This window comes from Argiope bruennichi, chromosome 7 (assembly GCF_947563725.1).
Source record: "Argiope bruennichi chromosome 7, qqArgBrue1.1, whole genome shotgun sequence".
NCBI classification, from domain to species: domain Eukaryota; kingdom Metazoa; phylum Arthropoda; class Arachnida; order Araneae; family Araneidae; genus Argiope; species Argiope bruennichi.
Window position 1 is genome coordinate 110050336 of NC_079157.1, and position 21637 is coordinate 110071972.

The window sequence follows — 21637 nt, forward strand, 5'->3', positions numbered from 1 at the left end:
GAATCAAATTAGTTAACTTGTGATTCTTAGGAAGAATTATTTGGTGTTTTTTTGTCATAATTTAAATTACTATGTGCCAGTCTACCTCCTACTCTTAGTACCTTTTCAGAGTCTAGAAATGGAGAGAGATTTTTTATCTTACTTTGAGGGCTAACCATACCCTTAGTGGACAAGTCCTTTAATTCTGATTCAAATTCTACCTGTTGCACCAACTTCACAAGCGTAGTTTCCGCTCGTTGGACTTCGGATATCTTCAATGGTCCAATTTGTTTGTTAAATGGTTGCTTACAATTATCGATGAACCTGTAAATATAACTAAGAACACATAAAATTTTTTGGAAATTATTAGATACAGAAAGAATTTTGTTCAAAAAACTATTGTCCAAAGTCACAGCCAAAGTTTTTCTCTCAGATGATTTTAGTTCTTCCTGACACACACTGTCATCACTAAGTATCACGTCATCATTTTTAGGGACAATGTTTTCTTCATGTAGGAAACTCGGTCCATTCCACCACTTCTCACAGTTCAACAGTGAGTCGGCGCTGATGCCTCTCGTAAGAAGATCAGATGGATTGTCCTTTCCAGGACAATGGTGCCACATATCTTTGTTTGTCAAGGATTGTATTTCCTTCACACGGTTGGCGACAAAGACTTTCCATCTGCTGCTGGAACCTTGAATCCAACTCAAGGCTATAGTGGAATCTGTCCAAAAGTGGTTGGTTGCTGGTATTTTCTCACTGAGGACTCTTGATACTTCTTTTGCCAATCTCGCAGCAAGTAACGCACCCATTAATTCCAAACGTGGAAGGGATAATGGCTTTAGAGGAGCCACACGGCATTTTGAAGCTAAAAGATACACACAAATTTTGTTAGGAGTTTTCAGTCTTAAATATGAGACAGCTCCATACGCTTTAATGCTAGAATCGGAAAATGTGTGTATTTCACATTCTGGGGGATTCTCACTATCACACTCAAGGATATATCTAGGAATCTGAAGTTTACCTAAGAAAGACGCTTCTGAACACCACTGTTCAAACTTCTCATTAACATCTGGCAGTAACTCTTCGTCCCAGTCTGTTTTACTTTGCCAGATTTCTTGAAATAAGATTTTAAATCTTATAGTGAAGGGGGATACAAATCCCATTGGATCAAATATTCTGCCTGCGGCCATCAACAAGAATCGTTTAGTATTTTTCCTTTTCAGAAGGAAGTCCAATAGACCTTTTAAATTAAGACTAACATAGTTATTTTGAGGACTCCACGAAAGTCCCAAAACACGATGTGGTTGGTTCACGAAATCGTTAATATTTAAATGGTCGAAATGTTCTGTCTGCCATTGTTTCATTAAATCACAGTCATTTGAAATCCACTTCCTCAAATTCATCCCTGCATCATTCATGATTTTCGCTGCTGTGTTTGACAAGTCAAATGCTGATGATACGTCGTCTTCACCAGTGACGAGATCGTCCACGTAAAAACAACTATCGAGTGCCCGCACAGTAGCGGGATATTGTTCCTTATATTTCTCAATATGGGTTTTTATAGTTGCGGCCAATAGAAATGGAGACGAGTTCACACCAAAAAGAACTCGATTGAATCTATACACTTGAACATCTTTTTCACTGTTAGCCACAAGAAACCTAACTGCGTCTTTATCTTTTGGAGTCAAAGAAATCTGGAGAAAGGCTTTTTCCATATCAGCTAAAATGGCTATTTTGTTCAAGCGAAAGGATATAAACAAATCAAAAATGTTTGGATTTAAATTAACTCCTTGATGTAAACAATCGTTCAGCGATAATTGTCCTATTTCATGTGCACTAGCATCAAAAACTATACGTAATTTTGTTGTTAGAGATTCATTTTTTATTATCACTTGGTGAGGAAGATAAAACACTGGGTTATTTGTTGAAGCAAACGGATTTGTTACCCTCTCAATTATCCCCTCATCTAGGTAACCCTTTAAAACTTTAGAATACTCAGAATACAACACCTTATCATTTTGCATTTTTCTCATAAGACTGCTGAGTCGTCTTTTTGCTAAATCAAAATTATCGCTCAACTCATTACTATCTCTTTTCCACGGGAGTCCCACCTCATACCTACCATTTTTAAAACATATATTTTCCTTAAACAATTCTAAATTCACGTCCTCCTCACTAGTAATACCCTCGTCCTTGACACCTATTGATTCTAACTCCCAAAAGGTCTTTAATGTTGTATTTAAATCACTATCTCGAATTAAACCACAGTGCATTTTGTTATTCACCTCCTCATCTACACTTCCGCTAGCGACATATCCGAACACTGTATTTTGCAAAAGTAGTCGAGAATCTCCTGCATAAATTTGACCTGGCCTAAGCAATTCATAAAATATTTCCGCGCCTAATAAAACATCAATTTTTCCAGGAATATTAAATTTGTAGTCTGCCAGCTCAATATCGTTAGGTAAATCAATTGAAACATTAATCATTCTTGAAGGAATTAAATCGGTTATTTTTTTGACACCTAGCAAATTAAACTCTTTTTTAAAACTCATATCAAGATTATTTATGGTTGCCATAACACACCCATTAACCGTCATTGATGAATCATTTAAACAAGATACAAGTAAATTGATTTTCTCATTCCTCAACTGCAATCTATCAGCACAATCCTTCGTTATAAAATTTGATTCGCTTCCTCCGTCTAGAAGGCACCTCACTTCATGTCTTGCGCCGTATCTGTCTCGTATTAAGCATCGCACGGTACTCAATAAAACTGTTTTTGTTTTGTTTTGCAAAAAACTCGTAGCCACTACTGATGCATTTCTCTCGCTCTCACTTTGGGGGAAGGCAATATTTGCTGACCCTCCCTGACTGACGTAAGCATGTGCATTTGGATTCAACGGCGTCGAATCATTGGCTCCTGTTGCGGTTTGTGTCTGAGCGGAAGAGTTATCTCTTTTGGGATAATGAATTAATCTATTGTGCGGTTTCCCACAAAAACAATTTTTAGCTCTACACGGCTTCTTAACGAAACAATTTGAGGAAAAACATTTATAACATAAGCAATTAGTTTTCACGATATCTATTCTTTCGTCAACGCTAAGAGATTTGAACACAGGACACAAATACAGTGGGTGGGATTCCTTTGTTTTACAACTATTTACAATGCATTTCGCATTTTTAACGGAAGACAGATAAACACTTGAAGTATTTTTTGACCCACGACTATTATTTTGATTACTGACATCATAACGCCGGGGTTCATATTTAGATTTATAATTAGGTATTAAACTTTGTTCTCTAATTTTTCCCTTCGACGATATGAAAATATCGCATTCTCGGCCTAACTCATGTGGTTTAAACCACGTCTCTCCTTGTTTTACGCCAATATGAGTAGTTAATTCTCTATCCAACGTCTCGATTATTTTATCTGACACTATTAATTCACAAATTGATTTTAAGTCTTTTACCTCCCGTAACTGACAATAGTATTCAAAGGTTGCACTCAATCTAGATGCGAACTGCACATAACTTTCATTGGGTAACCTTTGCGCCTTTTTAAAGTGATTTAGACATTCTTGGGGTGTTGGTTGAAACTCCTTTAACACTATGGCTTTAAGTTTATCATAATTACTCAAATCTTCTTCTCGAAGATAAACCATTAAATTACACGCTTTCTCTCCAAGGATATTTAAAAGAATTTCGGGCTTTAATTTCTCGGGAACATCTTTGGTTTTAAATGCCTTCTCAATCGACTGAAAAAATAAATTAAATGACTCGGCTCTCTGAGGAATCGGAATAGTTAGAGTTTTAATACTCTTAATCAAACTCTCTACATTACACTCTGTTCCGATTGTTTTAATGTCATTTTGTGATGGCTCACTCTCTCGAGATTGTTCACGCAATTTTGCAATTTCTAATTCCCTTTCTAACTGGGACAGTTTAATTCTCTCAAATTCTAGTCGATTTTCGTTTTCTAATTTTTCCCGCTCAAGTCGATTTTCGTTTTCTAATTTTTCCCGCTCAAGTTTATCTTTTCTCTCGTTTATTTCCTCAAGTACACAGTCAACAATAGTTTGATACGATTCTTTATCTGTTTTATAAATCTTACTCTCCTGTATTAACTTTCTTAAATCTAGAACTTTAGCATTATCAGGTATAGGTAATTTTAACTCCTCGGCAATAGCCTTTAACTCCTCTTTTTTAAACTTAGTAATACTCATTTTCACAGAAATTAACTCAATCACAAATGAAATTAATAAAACACAAATTAATTACGTCTTAAAACACTAGATATAACAATATCAATATCATAAAATTTGAATAACTAACCTCTCACCAAGTAACAATAACAACTGAATCTCCGTGAAACCCAAACTTGAACTCTGAACAACACAAGACTATCGCTTTCGTTTTCAATTAATTTTCGATGCACTATTTTCAAAATTTTTGTTCTTCGGTCCCAGCCACCTCCGGGTCGACGGACCATGTTATTTCGCCAGTTCTACGCACACATTTAATGTAATTCACAACACAAATCAGATGGCAGAGACTTTAGAACAACTCCATTTTATTCGCGTGCTTTCCACACTCTCTCTCTCTCTACACAGCCACTCTCGCGTTACAGAATTATTTTCGCTTCACTTTGGGGGCGCCACCATACAATCATTTCACAACACCGAACAGCATCCGAAGATTTATTGTAACCTTTTTATGAATAAAGAGTTTTAAAACAACACCTGCGTAAGTCTGCTTTCAAAACTAAAAACACATTTTGACAATATCTTCCCTCATCGATTATATGCAGCCGGATTTATCTACAAGAATAATACTATGATCCCTAAATCGTCCGAGATCGCCGCGTCAAACAGAGGTCGGACTTAAGCGCTTTGAGGCGTTTATGTGAATTTAAGGGGTGAAAAGTATTTTGCGACGAGCGCACTATATGCTCGCTATAGGGGGTCCGCTAACCTTGACATCGATTGATGCGCTGCTTTTCAAATCTGCTATGTGTGCGAAGGAAAATGGCACGTCCGATAGTAACTAAGGCGATGAAACTTTGTTTATCAGTTAAAAAGACCCAAATTCAAAGATTGGATTTTTTTATAATCATTTTATTACGATTGCATATGATTTTCTATTTTTTATGCATAGAAAATCATATGATTGAGGCGTTTAGGTGAATTTAAGGGGTGAAAGGTATTGTTACGAACCTGCGGTGCTGCTTCCCAGCATAGTTGGTTCCACCATCGGAAAGAATGTTTTACAGTCATCGGTATTGGAAGGAGTCCGGTTCGCGTCGGAGGTCCTGGAGCTTGGCGACAAACTTGGCAACCATTTGGCGACTTGGTGACGACTGCGGCGATTTTGGCGCCAAAAAAGATTATACCCCAAACATCGAGAATTTTCCCGATTCGTCCAATAGAAACGGAGATACGCCTCGAACGTTCCTGATTGGTTGAGAGGCGGCTAGCCCCGCCTCCTCAGACCTATAAAAGGAAGCGGCTGCAGCTGTTAGGGTAGAGTAGTCAGAAACGACAGTAAAGAAGTGGCCTTCCGGAGATAAGCGGAGCAACGACGGAGTGAAGCTAGTGCTGAACTAAGCTGTGTTCCACTTTCTGCAGTAGAGTTTGTTGTACGCTGCTGTGTATGTTGCACGTCTCGGATGAAGATAATCGTCTTCTGTGCTGTATATAGTTGTCGTCTTTGTGTTGTCCTGTGTGTCTTCGTGTGAATAAACGTCGTTGTTTTATTTTCTACCGCCGCCTGGTGATTGAGCGTTCTTCACACCATATAACTTCCACTATCCGAACGAACCCCGGAAATTTCGTAACAGTATTTTGCGACGAGCGTACTGTCTGCTCGCTATAGGGTGTCCGCTGACCTTGACATCGATTGATGTGCTGCATTTCAAGTCTGCGAAGGAAAATGAAACGTCCGATAGTAACTAAGGGGATGAGGAAAATAAGGATATTTATCTGTTAAAAAGGCCCAAATTCAACGATTGGATTTTTTAAAATCATTTTATTACGATTGCATAAGATTTTCTATTTTTTATGCATAATATAACATAATTTCTAATATTTATATCAATTCAAAAATCTATTTTCTTCCTCTTTCTTTTTTATTTCTATTGGCACTGATTATTGAAATTTTTTTTTCTTTCGAAATCTGTTTCCTTATGTTTTCTTTTCTGATACCTTATTCAATTACAGATCAATTTTTTTCTAAATTTTTGGATTACCAAAAAACTTCGATTAAATATTAAATTAAAATTTCGACAATTATTGCTTTTTTCCTCACCTTTTTGAAATTAGTACATTTTAGAAAAATATGGTGAATCTTAAATAAAATCGATTGCTATATAAAATTTAGAAATAAAGCAAAATTTGATGCATTCAGCTTCAATTTTGAAGGAACTTCTGGGATAATAGTTGAAAAATTATGAACTGATTTATAAATGTCTATATGCGTGCGAAAGGTACAAATATTCTTAACATATTTATTACCTTATTTGTCAAACATTTCTTAGTTTTATACAAAAAGAAAAATTCTGCTGTTTGGAATAAAATTTATTATGTTTTAACTACGCAATTAAGTTTAAAATGTTAATTTTGATTCAGAGACTAATTTGTATTGCCGTGAAAATTCCACAAAATTATGTAATAGAATGTTTTATGAGAATAAATAAAATAATCATTTGAGGAATCGATAACGATACTTTTTTAACTCTGAAATATCGCCAGGGCACTTTCCTCTCCCACCACCACCCCAGTTATTTACTTTATCTACTAATACGAAAACAGATTTTTTTTAAGAGGCAAAAGAGGGCATAATTCTGTAAGATACTCTTCGCGATCATCTTTACTGAAATAGTTTTTCAGGGAATTAAATATACAACGCAGAAAGGAAGACATTTTTACAAGCTGCATTTTATATTACTGCTGATATTTGGTTATTCCAACACGAACAATCTCTAACTTATAGGCAAGTAAAATCGCTTACCTTTATTGTTTTGTTGGAAGCTCTTTGTTTACATATTGATGTTGTTGTCTCCATCTGGTTACAATTGAAAATCTCAAATTTATAATTAGTGGTAGATTCAGTGATTAATACTAAAGTAAGGGGAATTTATCTTTAACAAGATTATTAAATAGCTACTTGATTACATGTTACATGAATAAGAATATATTTACAAATTAGAAGAAAATACAGAAATGCGTTCGTTGGTTTGCCGCCAAACCGAGAGCAAGTAAACAAACCCCTGGTGGAAGGGAGGGAAAGTTCTTTACAGTCAAAATTGGTTCCAGTTAAGTCCTTGTTTCCGACACTCTCCCACCTTTGAGTTTCGTAGAAGACTTCAGAAACTCAAACAAAATGAGTCCAGGAGAACACTGGGCTTTAAAAGCCGGCCATAACTTGATCTTCTTGGTTGGTTCACATCTGGAATAGCATGAGAGTCACTAGATGTAGGTGTACCATCAGGAGTCATCATTGTGGGTGGAGAATCACTCTTTGGGAGACATGGGATAGAAAAATTTTCACTTTGGCTTATCTCAAGAAGAAAAGGTCTCTGGATTGGACGTAGGAAATATCCAGATTTGGTCTAGACTTTCACGAGACGAACTTTCATGCCTTTTCCAAGATATAATTTGATGACTCTTCCCGAAGGCCAATTTATTCGCTTAATGTTACTATCACCGATGAGAACAATGTCTCCTTCTTTAATTTTGGATTCATTAAGAATCTTTGAAAATTCTCTAAGATGTCCAAGATATTCGATTCTGAAACGGTTTCTGAGATTTTGACACAATTTTTGCCTGTAGAAGAATCTTTTATTCATTCTCTTAGCATCTATTTGCTATATATCTGGAACTCCTATTTATTTTACATCTTGCAAAAAGCCGACGTCCTTGCATAGGGTAGCGCATCTTCCCCGTGATCTGGGCGCCCCGGGTTCGAATCTCGGTTCGGGCATGGTTGTTCTTCATTTGTGTTCTATCTGTGAGGTGTGTGAATGTGCCTCCCTGTAAAGAGGAGTTGTGCAAGTGAATGTGTGAGTTTCATCTTCATATGAGCTAGAAATCAGACTTCTGCCCTCGCGTGCTCAGGGGTCTTTACCCTCAGAAACTACTCCCCTCCCCCTTTTCCGTGGTAACGCGGACACGACATCATCATCTTGCAAAAACATAGCAGGTGTTAATGCTACAAGGTCTTCATTGTTATCACTTAAATATATCAAAGGCCTTGAATTTATAATGCCCTCAGCATCACATAGTACAGTGTGCAATTCTCAAACTGTAAGGAGGCATTTCAAAGAATTTTTCTTAAGATAGATTTCAACATACCTATAAGCCTTTCCCCAAATCCTCCCCATCATGGGGCTGATGGGGGGGGGGTAAATTTCCATAGGATTTTCTTTACTGAAGCATATTTTCCCCCAATCAACTGATTTCAGCTCATTAGAAGTACCCACTAAATTGGTTCCATTATCTGAATAAATTGTAGCTGGTCTTCCTCTTCTAGAAATAAACCTTCGTAAGGCTAGAAAAAAAATATCTGTTGATGAACTAGTTACCAACTCGATATGGACTGCACGATAAACTGCACATATAAAAAGTACAGGCCAACATTTGGTTTTGGTTTTCAAATATAGTGGTCCGCAAAAGTCAACTCCTACTACTTCAAAAACATAAATCTCTGATCTCTGACGCGATCTTCGATAGTGGAGCACTTACTACTTCTAATGGCCGAGATGAAAAACGTTGGCATACTACACAATTCCTTATTACTTGACGTATTGTCTTTCATCTTTTTAAGATCTAATAATTCTCTCTTAAACTCGACATCAAAATCTGTATCCCAGCATGACTAAGTTCAACATGCTTTTCAAAAATAAGTTTTCGGATAACATCATGCTTTGAAGGCAGCAAAATAGGAAATCTAAATGTCGGTAGATCACTTCTTTGAGAAATTTTGGTCTTTACTCTTAACAAACCATCTGAATCCAGGAATGTCTGTAAGTTCAGTTTTTCGTTCCCCAAAAAATATTGACTTTGAACTTGTTTTAAAATGAACTTTTCTGCAGCCAGCCTCTATTTCTTCAAAATCTAAAATGCCGCATTTTCTTTCTTTTTTCTCGGTTTTAGCATTTTTACAAAAACGAAAAATTCAAACCGTGATTCTGGTCATTTTTCGAAAGAAGATACCTTAGAAAAGTACTCTAATTGCTCTGTCGTGGTGTAAGTGACAGACTTAATAGATTTTCTTTTTTCGGAGTTTACGACATCAAAATCTAGTATAGTTTCTGAAACAGGCCAATCTTCTATAGGTATTCGTAGCCAATTTGTACCCAACCACCAAAGAGATTTCACAAGTTACTCTGCATTGGAACCTCGTGATAGAAGGTCAGATGGGTTTAACGTTCCACTTATGTGCCTCCAGTCTTCCGGATATGTGAGTTTACGGATTCCCAGTACCCTGTTGTAAACGAACGTGGCCCAATTCTCATTTCTTTTGATCTAGTACAAAGCATTCATGAAGTCAGACCTGTAGAAAATTGGTATATTCTCAAGTCCAAGTTCGAAGATGGTTGCTTTTGAAAGTCTAGCTCCAATAGTGCCGGACAAAAGTTCTAGGCGTCGAAAAGAGATGTTTTTCAAAGGAGCAACTCTATAGCTTGTATTAACTGGCACGACGTGCTATCAGCAGATTCAGCTTTCAAGAAGATACATGTAGCGAAGGCACGCTGACTTGCGTCACAGAAAACATGGATGGAAAATTTGGAATCTTCTGCAAAGTCCTCACGTACACATCTTGGTATTTCAGGAGCATTCAATTTCGGAAGCTTCAAACTTCCAGCGTTCAAATCTTTCAGTCATCAGCAGAGGGAGTTCAGCATCCCAGGACAATCCCAATTCCCAGAATTCCTGCAACACAGATCTGGGCTCTATAGTCACAGGACAAGAAAATCCGATCGGATCTAAGATTCGATGAACGGTTGACAGGATTTTTCTTTTTGTAATAGGTCCTTTATAATCTTTCATAAACTTTTCAAATCTAGAGATATAGTGTCCTTTGGCAAATTCCACAGAAGTCCAAGAACCGGAACCTTTCGGTATTTTTTACCTTACTTCAGTTTTGTCTTCAGTAGGAGAATGCTCCCACCCTCGAAGTTCAAACTTGGCAGTAGATAATAGTACTTACGATTCCGAAATAAACCTAGCGAGTTCTTATTTTCTGTTGACGCTGAAAACACAATTATCAACGTAGAAGGTCCTCATAAGTTGTTGGGCTTTTTCCTTGAGATGATCTGGAGCATTTTTAAAATGAAGTTCTAATGTAGCTCCCAGAAGGAAAGGACTGGAGGAGATTCCGAACACAACTCTTTTGTGCTGCAGGATCTTGATATTTCCTTCTTTTCCTCTACCCTTCCATAAAAATCTGAGATATGGTCTATCTCGTTCTTCTAATCCAATTTGCAGAAAGGCCTTCTTGATGTCAGATATTACTCCATATTTTCCAACATGAAACGATTTATGAGAGATGGAATGAGTTCCACAAGATTTGGTCCCTTTTCGAAGCAGTCATTAATAGAAGGTGTAATCTTTTCTTTAGCTGAACCATCAAAAACGGGTCGACTTTTGGTCGTCGAATTCTCCTTGAAGACAGGATGGTGAGGTAAGAAATGCTGCCTTTCTTTGATTTCTTGCGTAGGATCAACATCTTCAATAATACCCTCCCTCAGCTACTCACAAAAAACATCATCATAATCGACCAGCTTTTCGGCACGTTCTAAGGCTTTAATACAAATGTTAAGTCTTCGTTCAGCTATCTTTCTGCCATCATTAAGAGGTGGATGATCATATATCCACGGTAGAGTGACAATGTAGTGCCCCTCGTTATCTCGTGTTAAACTGCGTTCAAAATGTTCCTTAGCTGCTTCTTATAGTTCTTTTCTACTTTGAATTTCCGCAAGGTCATTGATATCCAATGTATCAAGCCTCAAATCCGATATATTTACGTCGTTGACAAGTAGAGACATTAGCGTGCTGAAACTGTCGTTTTTATTAATTCCCGATCTTCAATAACTGTGCATCCTAACTTGATGTTCATCGCGATTAGATCAGGCGAAAGATTTTTAATTTCCTCTGTAAACAATCTGGCTGCCGTATCTGCCCCTAATAATATGTTAATTTCCTTGGGATCGTTTTCATACAAACAAAGATTTTCATTCAAGCAAATATCACTAGCAAATATACCCAATTGTTTAAATTCTTCGATATTTTCAGGATCTTCTAATTTGGGAAGAGAAGAGCAAATTTTATTCTGATCCATTACTTCTACATTAGATGAGAAATTATTCTCTGTATTACGCAATTTAATGGAATACTTCTTGTGGTTTTCCCGCCTTTTCAGCCCTTCGAAAAGTCCATGAGTTACCGTTTGTTCCCCAAGACCCGCCACGTATTTGCTGACATACGACCTCTGGCTCCCTAGATCAATGATCGATCTAACATGGTGTTTTAAATCATTATTTTCGACGCTAACAATTAGTCTGGAGATAAACCTCCTGTGAACATAAATTATTCGCCAACGCGAAATTTTAATTTAAAAAATTATTCTCATCCTTACTTTCATTCAAATGGGTATTATTTTTCGGAACAGAATTGCCTTGATTGCATAATATGGATAAATGTTTTTTACCACAGAGAGTACAAACTATTTTTGACCAACAAAATTGAGCTACATAAAATGGCTTTGCACAAATAAAACACGCAGCGTTTTTAGCAATATACATTTCCGCTCTTCCAAACTTAAAAGTACGTACGTATTCACAATCAACAACATCGTGAAATTTATTGCAGAATAAGCATTCAGGTGTTTTTATTTTTAATTCAGAACTGATAAAATCTGAATTGCTAAATCTCTTTGCAGTGAAACATCTAGGATTATTTATTTTTCCGCTCGATTAGTCATAACGCAACGGGGGGGGGGGTATGAATACTTTACTTTTTTCGAACTCACGGGAGAAGCATACATTAACGATCGTTCTTTTGCTTTCAGCTGAAGAGACAGGAAGTCGAGCAATTCATCTATTTCATATTATCCGATTTCCTGCTTTTATTATATTCTAAAACGAGAAGGGGGGGTAGGCATTTTAATAGGACTGGGCAAAATAGGTTTTCGTAGATTTCCTTCAAAACATTAAGAGATTCAAGAGATCGAATTTCTGTCTGTATGATAGCAAACATTTTTCGGAGTGATACAATATCATCTGAGTTCTTTAACTGGCAGATATGCAGTAAATTATTCAAATTGGTATTAATGAGAACATCTGATCTTCCGAAACGTTCTTTAAGTAATTTTATGGCGATTTCGTAATTTTCTGTTGTTAACGCAAATTCTTCTATGGTACTAAGGGCAGAATCACCTAGGTATGCTTTTAAGTAATTAAATTTACTGTCTTCACTTAGTGAATCATTTTCATGGATGATTCAAAGGAGTTCCAAAATGAAAGCCATAAACTTGATTGCCCATAGAATTCAAATATCGCAAGTTTTGGCAATTTAATGTTCGATGATTCTTTATAACATGAACTTGGAACATTCAAAGAATCAACATTTTTGTTCGTTCGCGTATTTTTTTGGTCACTCTAAATTTCCAACTTATAATTTCTCGGGTGTATTCCGCTACTTCTTTTACTTCTTTTCGTCCTCGGAAACGAATTCTTCAATTTGTGAATCTAGATTCTTTAATTCGCTTGACTCAACAGCAAGCTTCTCTAACATTTCTTCTAACGCATCGACATTTACATCTGTTTTTCGTTAGTTCTGTTTCAATAGTTTTACAAATTTTAGTAACAGATGTTCTCGATACTCCCCGTTTCTTTCTTAACCTGCCAGTTTTATCGTCCATTTTTAGAATTGAACAGTTCGGGATTTATATTCAGTAAGATTCACTAGTATATAAATTCAATAATAAATCAGTTCAAAATTCTAATATATATTTTTCAGCTCTAAATTAGAATAAACCACACCAATTATGCCGACAGGTATGCCAAATAATATTCCAACACGAACAATGTCTAAATTATAGGCAAGTAAAATCGCTTACCTTTTTTGTTTGTTTTTGGAATTTCTTTGTTCGCTTACGCTTATTGATGTTGCTGTCTCCATCTGGTTACAGTGAAAATCTCAAATTTCTAATTAGTGGCAGGTTCAGTGATTATGATTTCATTAATACGGGGAACATATCTTTAAGAAGAAGATTATTTAATAGCTACCTGATTACATGTTACATAATTAAGAATGTATTTACAAATTAGAAAAGAATACAGAAACGCGTTCGTTGGTTTGCCGCCAAACCGAGAGCAAGTAAACATACCCCTGGTGGCGGGAAGGGAAAGGTCTTTCCAGTCCTTGTTTCCGACATGGTAATTAGAGAAGTTTTAAATTTTATGCTGGCAAAATAATAAATTTTAACGATACATTTTTTGAACCTTTTCATTAGATTTCTTTCGGTTTTTCGAGCCACTATACCTTATTTGATATTGCACTATATCTTAGTATGGAACTCAATGACACATACAAGAAGTAGAGCTAAACTAATCTATTAACTCAACTCAGAACACAGTGAATGACAGATCTTCTGCTTTTATACTAACAGAGAAAGTTACAGAATACTTTTCTGGAGACAATTAGAAAAGTCCAGAGCACTTGTCTGGTAAACTAAAGAAATGCCCAGAATCTTCTGGAACATGAAATAAAGGAATTATATATTTACACAGACTGTGAATCGCATTGTCTCTAGCGGGATTCGAACTTACAATCTCTTGATTAAGAGACCAGTGCTATGACCATTCGACCATGGGCAGTCGCCTGCCTCTTTTCAATGCGGCAATTTTTACAAAGTTTGTAAAAATATTTTGGGTAAGCTAAAAAGCAAATAAAAGCATGTCCAATTTTACTTTAATAAATAAATTTAAATTATTTTATTAATAATTATAAAAAAAACTAAGCTTGAATTTTTAAGATTTTTGTAGCTAAAATAGCTTCCCATTCTTTGAAGACTTCATGATAATTTTCATATGCTTTATATAAAGGTTTACAAAATAATAATAATAAATAAACACTAATTCCAAGATTCGAACTTAAAATCCGAACTTTATTTTTATTATCATATGTTTTTATATTTCATAAGTAAGAAAATGCACTTTTGGAAAAAAAACTGAAGGATATTTGTAGATAATAATGCTTTATGTTTAATTAATTTATCCTTATTTTATTTCTAAAATTTATTCTTAATTCTATTGCAACGATAAAATGCAAACAAAAAAAATGCTCTTAAAGTCGTCAAAAGACGTGTGAGTTACGAAATAATATACCCCACCGAAATAATATAATATACGAAATAATATAATATGCATGAAATAATATACTCCACCGCCACATTATATCTTGCTATCACATCAATATAACCTTATTTTTTTAAAAAAATGTTTGAGCTTTAAAGTATTATCTAACTGAACCACTAAGAGTTTTATTTTGATTCGTCATTTCTCTTTACAAGTTGTTTGTTTTTCGACAGAGATGGTTATAGTCTTCTTCTGCAGAGATTTTGATAATATTGTTTTTATTTCCTTTGAATTTTGCCATTATGTTTAACTATCTATATAACGTGTCTATATATTTGTATATAGACACGTTAAAAGTAATAAATGTGAATTTCCTATCTAATGAAGAATTTCGGTATGAGTCCTTTTATATGTTTGCAGGAAAATATGAACTGTATGAATAACAAAAGTGATCAGCTGCTCGCCGCCTACGATGAAAATTGAAAGGTAGGAGTATATATAAATAATGTGATTTTTAAAAACTTTGAATTTTCGAAGCTAACACTTTGATATCTGGTTTGTAATTTTTTTTTAAAAGTAAGTAAGTTCTCAATTTAATTTTTTTCCAAAAATGTTTTTAAATGTATTGCATATAAAAATTTAATATAATGCTGAACTATTCCGTCATTCCAACGAAACTTCATTCCTTTCATTTCATGAGGGTTTTTTTTATTGTAATTACGAATGTTTCTTAAATAAATTTGCTAAAATGCTATTTAGTATGATTAGTATAATACGTACAAAAACAATATATATTTAGGAAAATGTACAAGAGTGCTTATTTAATGCTCATAGTTGCTTAAATATGATTTAATTAAAGTATAATTTACAAAAATATCCCAGCACAATTTTTATTTTTCATTTTCATCTGAACAAATAAATGTTTTATGTTTCATATATTGAATTCCATGTACGAAAATTGTAAACTAAAATAAATACATTCCATTTACGTTTTAAATATGAACTTTTTAAAACAAAATCAGAGCAGTACAGATATTATCAGTTTTTTTAAACTTTTATATTACCAAAGCCGAATTTTCAATGAATTCTACTAAAATTAATGTAAATTGTGATTATAACATTATGCAAACAATTAAATATGAATCTGGGTATTCTAATGGCTCCATATATAAACTATATAAATAAACCTGAGGAAGCGATTTTTTCACCATATAAGTCCAAGCTAATCAATAAGATTTTTTAAGAAAATTTGTTCCGAAATACTAAGAAAAGTGAGGAAAATATTTGTTAGTTTCCCTGGAAATTAAATATATAGTTAATTTTATTGACAAAATGTCTGTGTAAATATCACACATTGAACAACGACAAGAATATATCAAATTATCCAAAGATTTTGTAAAACTGGCTGATTATTTAAAAATGTTTGTTACAGAGAAAAGTTATTTCTTTACACAGAATATCCCATAAATTTTTAAAAATTTATAAAATTGGAAATAAATAATTTATTTGACTGTGTGTGCTACAACTATGAAGGAGGATTTTATTTTCGGCAAACAAAAAATAATTAGTTAAAATGCATGTCACTACACGCAAGCAAGTCGGTGACATCCTTGGAAAACCTTTAATTTTAAGCAGGGAACTGTTTACAAGCACATCATCTCTGGACTAAAATGCTTGTTCGATGCGTTCATCATCAACATAAATGGGTTTAACTCAATGGGTTTTATCCCGAATGAGTGAGGGGACCATACCTTTGAGCAGTGCTGATCTATCGTTCTTCATTAAGAGTTCTGAGAAACGTCTTCATTTCGGATGTGATATGAGGAAATATACTGATGTGCATGAATGTTATTGAGCCTAAATCATTATTTCTCAATAAGTAATAAATCACTTTCTACATTAGAATTTGTATGTAACATGTTGCATTACCTGTGGATATCTTAAAGCTTTTTTTTGCATAAAATTCTACAAGAAGAAAATAACATACGCAGGTTAAACCACAACCAATACTAGTACATTGTGAATACAGAAGCTCTTCAGTCTCTTTTTTCGAGATTCTACATTCATGGGTGCTGATTGTAACTTGCAAATATGCATATCATCTTTCAACTATTGAAAATATTGAACAGTTACGGAACATATTACCTTCCATTCTTTCTTGAAAGATATCATTATATTTCCTTCAAACAAATTATAAACTAGAAATATTTGTAAATTGGTAAAAACGCGATTTTTTATGAAAGCTCGAACATTTTAGATTAACATAAAAAGCTGCTGACCTAATTTAAAATATAATTTATTGTGTTATCAAGAATTTAATATAAACTGCTTAGATGCTATTACAAACTAAAATTCGCAGGCTGCTTTCAAGGTTAATTTTGGTGCTTTTTGTCATTTTTCACAGATTTTAGGCCCTTTGTGCAAATTATATCATACGTAATGAAAAAAGGCTAAGAAGTAAATAATTCCTTAAGATGTTATATATAGCATACCTTTAATTTAGCCCAGAGTATAGCAGATAGCTATTATTTCTTAGGCAAGTTTAGATGTTAATTAAATCAAATTATTCAATCTTTCAAATAAGGCTAAGTAACAGGATAGTTAACTAATAAGATATTTAATATCTGATTACAATGATTATTTTCGTAGTTGTTTTATGTAATTATAGAACTTCAACGGTTTTGCTCAGATTTCCTGTTATGCTAGAATTTTGAAATTTTAAATGTGTATTTGTTCTTAATGCATTACACTATTTAATTTATTTTCAAAAATGAATTTTCAGTTAATTGAATGATTTCATATTAATTGTGTCATTTGGCAGTGGATTTAAAATATGATTACATGATTCCAAAAAAAATAATAAATTATTAATAAAATACTATAATATTTATAAATTATTTCCTTTTTCTTAAAAATAAATATTATAAATATATTTTTAGAAGAACAAAAAAAAGTTTTTTCTTTCACCGATGGATGGGATGCACTAACATAACGTCATTTCAGAATAAATTAATCACTTCATAAAAGCTTTTTGAAAAATTAAAATGTATGTTTAAAGTTAAATTTGAAAACGAATCTTATTTCAAGACATAAAAAAGGAAAGCTTGTAATCTACTAGCTTTAATCTTAAAGACCAACTCTCAAGAACATGCATACAAAAATAGTCTTTTTCAGAGAAAATAACATTCCTTATAAATAGTTATCTTATTTAATTCTCATTATTCCAACACGAACAATCTCTAAATTATAGGCAAGTAAAAACGCTTACCTTTATTGTTTTGTTGGTTGGAATCTTTTTGTTAACATATTGATGTTGTTGTCTCCATCTGGTTGCAGCTAAAAATCTCAAATTTCTCAATTTTCTCAAAATCTCAAATTTTCAGTGACTATGACTCATTAATACGGGGAACTTATCTTTTAGAAGATTATTTAATAGTTACTTGATTATATGTTACATGATTAAGAATATATTTACAAGTTAGAAGAGCATAAAACGCGTTCGTTGCTTGCCGTCAAAACGAGAGGAAATCAACAAGCCCCTGCTGGCGAGAAGGGAAAGTTCTTTACAGTCAAAACTGGTTAGAGTAAAGTCCTTGTTTCTGTCACTCATAAAAAAATGACCGATCTCAAGAGAAAAAATCGACTGATTAGTTGATTCTAGTTTGGAAAAATTTAAGTATCTCTGTTTTTAATGATAATATGTAAATGCCTGTGTGCCTTTTGTTGCTATGCATAAAAGATCTTCACACATAAAAATAAGTTTATTATAAAATACTTTTGAGTGTGGCACAACGAACTTCAAAGCAATTTTCTTAAAAATTAAATTATAATTTGAATTAATTAAAACTAAGGAATATTTTCGTTCTCCCTATAATTCTCATAATTATTATAATAATAAATATGATTTTTATGTCACTTTAAAATTAATTTTATAATATCAGTATATCTAATGTAATATTTTGATCTAATTTTAATACATTTTTAAAAACGTTAAATTTATAATTTTTCATCAAATATTTTTCATATATATTGAGATTTAAACAATATAAAGTGATGCAAATAATGAGATTAAACAAAATAGTTTAAATAAACGATGCAATGTAAAATCCTTTATTCACATTGTTTCTTTGTATTATCTATTCCATTGAAATTTATAAATTTAAACAAAAGAAATAAAATTAGCTTGTTTAATCCTTAAAATACATGGGAAATATCAGATTCAAGATTTTCGCGATCTCATTGATCTTTACTTTCACAAATTAAAAACTTCTTGAATAAATTGCATACTATAACATGTGCATATGAATTACCAGTGTATATTAACAAATATTTATTTTCCTGAATGATACTATTGGCAAGAATGGAAAGGTCATTTGGCCACAAACACACACATGGAATTTTCGTACTTTACTTGTGACTTCTTCGATTTCTTGTTTGCTTATGAAAGTTTTCTGATTATTCATATAAAGTGTGTCGAATTCAAATCTGTTTTTATTCATTCATGCTGACGTTTTTAATGTGCAAAGCTAGAAAGGCGGAATGTGGTCATTTTAACTGCTAAACAAATATTGCAAACTATGATGCATTTTTATTCTATTTCATCTGTCTGTGCATTGTTTATATTTTATTTTACATGCATTTGAACATTAATTGATTGAAAGGTATATGGAATGATGGTAAAATTACCTGCTTAGCACCTCAACTGTGTATAAAAGCTAATTGGCATTTATTTATTTCAAATATTTTAATTTCAATTACATCATTTCTTCAATATGTATTTCCTCTTTTAATTCACAAAGGATGGTTCTTAAAATAAAATTTGCAAATATTGTAAAATTTCCCATCTGAACCCGATTCTGGTTCAGGTTCAAAATATCTCCTTAAAATCAGTACCTTTCTGACGGCCAGCTTCAGTGGACATATATTCTTTTCAAGAAATAATATTTTGAAGGCTACAGATATTAATTATACTCTTTCTTTAAGAAGGCGTTCGCAGCGCATCTTGTGAGAGAAGTTTTTTCATCAAGTTCATTTGCTGTAAGGTGCATAAAGCTTGGGAATTTTATGTTCATAGAGACTCTTCATAAATGAATAGATTCAGCATTGGTATAGCAGTATTTGAAACGTTTAAAACCCTCACTGAAAACTGCTAGAAAATATATTTGAGCTAAAGAGGCTTTCATTTTGTAAAGGTTTATCTAAAAGTAGTTTGGGTACGGGATTTGGCATTAAAATTTATTCAAGAAAGAATAACTCTAAATGGATTTTTAAAAAAATTATGACTCATTTGCGTTACAATCTCAAACCAACATAATTAAAAATATTTCGAGTCGATCAATTTATTATAATTATAAAGGTTTAGAACACATTTTTTTTTGAAAATATGATTTGTAATAAAAATGATCAAAACATAATATAAGTGAAAAAATATTTCTTAACAAGGTACTTAATAAAAGGAAGTTCTATGTGTCGTAAGACCTGTATGTACAAAAGAATTATAATTAAAGATCCCGTTTCAAAATGCTGTTAAAATAAGAACAACTGGACAGAAAGACGTCAGTTTTTAATTGAATATGCTTGAGGAATGGGGAAATGGTATGGAATAAGAAAAATGATTCCAAAATGTATCAATAGATGGCTCTGCAGACAGCATACTATGCAAATTAAAAGACACTCATGTGCACGACTCATTGCAATGGTTAAAAACACGCTGGATAGTTGGCGTACTCCTCATATTATAACTAAGCAGCTTTTCTTGAGTCTCTGAATGAAGGATCGTGCTATTCTTCTGAAGCTATTTTACAAGAACGGCAAAAAGAACAGCGCGTCAGTAACTTTAGAGAAATTTCGGTTATTAAAGAGTGTAAAAAAAGGCTGTGTCTGTCAAAGGCCTGAAGAAAACGATTAAAACAATCGAAGAGAAAGGTTCTTTCAAAGTGAAATCTGGCATAGTGAGGAAATCAGTTGCTTCTACGTTAATAGATGTGGCCACGAAATTATAGAAAGAGACTAGCAGGGGCTTGCAAACCTGTAGTGGACGGATAATAGCCCGATCTCTAGGCATGCCTGTGAACTCGGTCCATAAAATTTTACAAGTCACCCTGCATTATTCTCCATAAAAAATTACACATTTTCAGAAGTTCCATTTGGCTGACCTGCCATTAAAATATATTTTTAATCTATAATTTCTTGGAAATAGGCAATGAATGGCTATAGTGCAGCTTTTGAATAAATGAAGCCTATTTCTATCCAAGTATTTGTCTATATAAAAAATTACAATATATAGAAAAAGGAAAATCCATTCGCATATACACCAGTAGAATAGCTTCATTCTGAAGAGTTAATTGTGTGGTGAGGGTTAACTGCATTCTTTTCGAGATGAGGTTTCGAGATGCGGATTCCGTTAACTGTGCTGTCAGTGGTAAACGATGTGAGAGTCTTTTGCGCAACCAGGTCATTCCTAAATTTCAACTACGTGCATGTCTGGACAGATTTACTCTCATGCAAGATAGGGCTCCTCTTTCCATTGCAATACGGGTCATGCAACTGTTTAAGGGGCATTTCGGAATTGATAGAATTAGCAACCATCATTTTCCAATAAATTTCCAAATACTTTTGACGTCTAGCTATGGGGTTATCTTAAAATTGTTGTGTTTAGTGGCCTGATTACAAATTTAGCTGAATTGAATGCATAGTATACGGAATGCATTCACAACGTGACCCCTCAGACACTCAGATCTGTTGTGTAACATGCTGTTTGTCAACTTGTAGCAAAAAATGTTGTTGATAAAAAAAATGTATTGCAAGTCTAACGACAATTAATTCATTTTCATTGTTGTTTTCATTGTTGCTTTTATCGCATTTCATTGGCTTAAGGATAATCAAACCATTCATTTCCATCCAATGTGGTACAACCTTGCAGTGGCAAATGGGCATTTCACTAATAATGCCATATCAATTAAATGATTTGGAAGTCAATTCTCTAGTCATAAAAAATCGAAATATTCATAAACATTAAGCAGTACAGCAGGTTTAATGTCCAATCGATGCGCAAATTGTCGCATTTGATTCAAAATGTCACTTGCTGGCGAATCCGCTTCAGTATGTCCCATACAGCGCCATCTCATGACACACACTGGAATTTTTTTCTTGCTATATATTTTACCCCTTATTCATGTATATTCATTTTAAATCTGAAGTCATTCTGATATTTTTTACAGCATTTTGAAAGTGGTACTTTAATTAGAATCCCTTTATATATTAGTAAATAACAAATATCTAACTAATTAGCTGCAT

The 21637-nt window shown here is 33.6% G+C and overlaps 1 protein-coding gene across 2 annotated transcripts in view; it reads left to right on the forward strand.

Moving 5' to 3' along the window:
- Positions 1-14832: 14832 nt before the first annotated feature.
- The window catches only part of LOC129975151 (acyl-CoA Delta-9 desaturase-like), a 29393-nt gene continuing 22588 nt past the window's right edge, over positions 14833-21637 (forward strand). The window contains exon 1 of one of the 2 annotated variants that reach the window (XM_056088113.1): positions 14833-14917. The gene's annotated coding sequence lies outside the window, so the exon portion shown is untranslated. The remainder of the gene's footprint in view (positions 14918-21637) is intronic. The other variant, XM_056088112.1, reaches the window with a different exon arrangement.